Source organism: Myotis brandtii, unplaced genomic scaffold (assembly GCF_000412655.1).
Source record: "Myotis brandtii unplaced genomic scaffold, ASM41265v1 scaffold33, whole genome shotgun sequence".
In the NCBI taxonomy this organism is placed as follows: Eukaryota; Metazoa; Chordata; class Mammalia; order Chiroptera; family Vespertilionidae; genus Myotis; species Myotis brandtii.
Window position 1 is genome coordinate 804,887 of NW_005362713.1, and position 4,753 is coordinate 809,639.

Consider the following 4,753-nt stretch of genomic DNA (forward strand, 5'->3'; position numbering starts at 1 on the left):
GGGATGGGTGGCAGTGGAAAAAGGTATATGGGGGATAAATGGGCCTGGGGCAGGTTAGCAAAAAGCCCAATGCACCCTGAGACCCGCCACCACTGCAGCTGACCATTAGTCTCAGCCAGGAAAGAGCCTTAGGCAGCATATGAGTTGAGTGAGGCAGCTTCTTAAGGACCCACCATGTGGGGGCGAGTGGTGTTTGCAAGGTTAATTCAAACTTGGTGGCAGTGTTGGGTCTGAGACAACTCAGCAAAAGTCTCGGGATCACTGAAGCCAGCTTCCATCAGCCTGGGCCTTTACAGTGGGGCCAGGCCTCCAGGAGAACTCGGGTGGAGCTAGTAGAGTTTACCAGGCTAAAGCAGATGAATATCTTGCCATGTCGAGGGAGGGCTTAATATAGGAAAGATGGCACCTGTGAGCCATGTGTAAAGGTGGCTGTCATCTTGAAGCCACACAATTCAGTTTCTCCCTGTGTTTCTATGGCACCCACCCCTGTGCTTGATCAAAATGCCTCAAGAGCTTTTCAAGAAAGAGTACAACATGGGCCCAGGCTGGCTGCTACTGACAGAACTCCTGGCTCTGTGTGAGTTGGCCAGGCTGGGGCCCAGGGAGTCATTGGGGCAGAGCTAGTTCACCAGGTTAATGCCATGTCTGGGGTGGGGGTGGGGGTGCTTACCCAGGAAAAATGGCACCTGTAGGTGATGTAGTTGGAGGAGTCCACACAGGAACATTGGAGGCTGTCCTTCCAGCCCTCTCCCTGAAGCCACATTATTCAGTCTTTCCCCCTTATTACTCCGCAACTCCCCCGACCCCTGCTGCTGTGTCTTCACCAGAGCCCAGGGGGAGTGTCCATGAGTGAGAGTTTGTGCGCTGTGTCGGTAAGAGGATGCCCGGGCTCCCAGCAGCCTTCCATTCACCCGTGCAGATGGAACCCCCTGACTCCCAGCCAGATGATAGGTGGGCTCCTCTTTCCAACACTGGTGCTCTGGGCTGGGCAGTCCGGCTCAGGCTGAGACCTCTCGCTCCACAGAGGGCACCTCTGCAGCTGATTCTCAACCACCACATGCGGGTGTGGGACCTGACTCTTTCCCATCTCTTCTCCCCCGTCAGCCTCAACATGCTTCTCCTGTGTAGCCTTGACTTCTTTTCAGCTCATCTTCGTTTGGTTATCCAGGCTGATTTTCTATAATTTAGTTGTAATTTTGATGTCCTTATGGGAGGAGGTGAGTGAAGCTTCCACCTGCTTCACCATCTTAGACCTTCTCTTCATGTTGGACTTCTCTTGTTTCTTGAGTTAAGCTTATATTTCCATAAACTTCTCTATTATAATTGATTTTGTTGCATAGGTTTTGGGAAAGTTGTGTTTCTATTTTCATTTTTCTCAAGGTATTTTTAAATTTCCTTTTTTTATTTCTTCACTGACCACCCATCGGTTGCTTCATAGCATGTTTTTTAAGACTCCATGTGTTTATGTTCTTTTCAGTTTTCTTCTTGTAATTGATTTCTAGTTTGATACTGTTGTGGTTGGAAAAGATGCTTGATATGATTTCAATCTTCTTAAATTTATTGAGGCTTTTTTTGTGGCCCAATATGTGATCTATCCTTGAGAATGTTCCATGTGCACTTGAAAATGTATATTCTGCAGTTTTTAGATAAAATGTTCTGAATATGTCTATTAAATATATCTCATCTAATGTGTCATTTAAGGGCAAAGTTTTCTTATAGATTTTCTGTCTGGATGATCTATCCATTGATGTAAGTGGAATATTAAAGTCCCCTTCTATTCTAGTAATACTGTCAATTTTTCTCTATATGTATGTTAATGTTTGTTTTATGAATTTAAGTTCTTCTATGTTGGAGAGATAAATTTTTACAAATGTAATATCCTCCTATGGGATTGACCACTGCACCATTGTGTAATGCCAGACTTTGTCTCTTTTTAGTCTTTATTTTAAGTCTATTTTGTCTGTCTGGCTAGAACCATGCAGCTCACAGAAGCACGCCTCCCCAGTGCACAGTGGTGTCCCCCACAGCATGGTGTCAGCCTGCTACTTGGAGCCTTGCTGTGCAGTCTGTGAGGCATGTGGCCATCAGGAACCCTGAGTAATCCACTTCCACACCTCATTGGGCCTTTGGATTTTGTACAACCAGGAAAGAAAGTCTTCAATTTGAAAAAATTGGATAATTAAAGATGTGGACGCTTACCATTTCCTATCAGAGTTCTGGAGGCAGCCATTTGGAACTGTGATCAAGTTTTAGTGAAGAAAAATGACATTGAAAACATCCTGAATTGGAATGTCATGTAGCAGGTGGACATAGAAGTGCTGTTTAAGCCTGCCCGCATCATCCTGCAGACTTGATGGCCTGCCGGCTGTTGTTGACTTGGCTGCAATGTGTGATGCTGTGAAAAAGTTATGAGGAAATCGGGAGAAAATCAGTCTTGCCTGAGCTTGTAACTGATCATTTCATCCAGGTGGGTTTCACCACCAGGGCAGACAGTTACAGAGGAATCAAGACCTGAAATTTGAGAGACACAGAGAACAATCTGAATTTCAAAGTAGGGTTCATAGGCTTTGTGCAAATGTGGACTCCCTGCCTCACTCAGGAGCTTCCCACGGGTGAACCTGGCAGGGGTGGTTTTCGGTGGGAGGAGTATTAGTACCCAGGTGGCCCGGTGGTCTTGGACTCACCCTGTACCATGCTCCATGGTTTGAGTGTTCTCGGTTGGGGTGCAGGTGGAATGGAAGAAGCTGTCGTGCTGGGTCCTCCAATGAGCATGGTGCTCCCCGGGATGAGCTACAGTTTGGAAAATCCCTGCCCCTGCTCACATCCACTGACATGGTTTTAATCCCTGGCCAGCACCTCAGCCAGGTTGGGGTTGTGGGAAAATTTGTTAAGTTTTCCGGACCAGGAGTAGCCCAGTTGATCATTGCTGACCAAGCCACAGTAGCCAACATATGTCCAGAGTGCGGAGCGACTGCTGCCGTTTCCCTGGTTGATGAAGTTAGTAGTAGATGCCTGGTGCACACAGGTGTGGTGAAGACAAAGTCAAGCACGTTAGGAAGTATCCCCAGTCTGCAGGACTGAGGCAGGGTGTCAGGGACCCCCTCAAGGCCCAGACTTGCCCAGGTTGTGTGATTAAATTTGAATACAGTGGTGCCTTTTTGCAGCGAACCCGAAAGGCTGGGGCACAAAGTCCCCAGACAGTTCCAGGGCGTGGGTGGCCTCAGCACGGTGTCCGACATGAGGAGGGACTTTGAGAGCTGCCAGAGTCAAGTCATGGTTTGCTGGGGGGTGGGGGGTGGGGGGAAAGGGGACCTTTTCCTGCTCAGGGCCATGTGGATGTTCTAACACCACTCGTGGGCCTTACAGAATCATCACCTTAAAAATTAGCTGCTGTATTCGGTCAAACATTTAGTTAACTCACCCCTAATGTCTTGGCAGGGCCAGACCAAATGATTTCGAGGGCCTTATATGGCCCACGTGGACCAGACGTTCCCCACCCCCAGAATAAGGGTTGCAGTGGCTCTAGACCCTCCTAACAAGCCCAGGATGTTTACCTATAATGATAGCCATCCACTCTTGCTCAGGGCTCTGTGGTAAACAGCGCTGTTACCAGCTACACAAACGCCAGTGATCCGCCTGTGATGGACGGTTAGCCACATACTGCTGCAGGTGCTGGCCTGGACAGGAAGCCTCCCACCCAAACTAGTCTTCCTCTTGGGAGTGCAGGGCCCCTACTTCCTGCGAGACAGCGAGTCATGCTTCCCTGTCCCCCGGGGTCTGATGTGCTGCCGTGTTGCATGCCCTCCCCTGGCAGCAGCCTGCCTTGCCTGAGGCTGTGGGAGACGCCACCATGCAGAGGGTACTATCTGGGAGCAGGAATTTTGAAGGTCGAATCCATGCAATACCTGGCCAGCTATTTATTCTCTCCACCGTTAGTAATAGCATGTGCCATTGCTGAGACTGTTAAGCTCGACTCAGGGAAAGAGCCGTTGGTAAAAGCAAAGGGACAGCAGGTGTTTCTGAAAGATGCCTGGCCAACCTCAGAGGAGATCCTGGCAGTGGAGTCAGCATGGCCTCCTGGGTGTTCACAGAAGTGTTCAGGACAGAGAGCCCAGATAAGAGCTCATGCCTCAGCAGCCCCGGCAGACGAGCTGTATTCTGTGATCCCAAATCCACATGCATGAGATCATGGCTGCGCTCTGCCCCTGACTTTGGATCTGTAACCCCTAGATCTATAGTGGAGGCCTGTGTGCCGTTATGTGTAGGAGAGTCAGCACAATGACCACAGCTCTCCAGCTGGAGGGATTGCAAGAAACAGCCCTGCCTCACTACTGACCTCCCGTGGCCTGGCCCAATGCCCAGGCCACGACTCCATGGCAAGAGGCACTTGCCAACATTCACTTAGTGAACAAACAGCGCACAGACTGTCCACCTGCCTTCTGAGAAACTCCTGTTCAGTTCCGCTGAGGGCGCCCGCAGGCGGCCTCCCGGGCCAGTCTGGCCTGCACGCTGTGGCGCACTCAGCAGCTCCTGGCCTGGACGGCAGGGCCCTTTCCTCCTGGGGATCAACGCTATTTGGGCTGAGACTTAGCCTTGTATTCATGGCAGTAACTTGGTCAGAATGGGGGTGATCCCCCTCGCCTCTGCCCTTGGGGAGTCAGCTGACACCTGGGACTTGGGCGGGAATGGCACGCTTCTGCATTCCAGAGAACCGCACACAGGAAGGACAGTCCAGCTCCAGCTGGACCCGGAG

General features: G+C 50.3%; 1 pseudogene; it reads left to right on the plus strand.

Moving 5' to 3' along the window:
• Window positions 1–2,075: 2,075 nt before the first annotated feature.
• Window positions 2,076–3,345, plus strand: LOC102264137 (annotated as a pseudogene).
• Window positions 3,346–4,753: the final 1,408 nt, after the last annotated feature.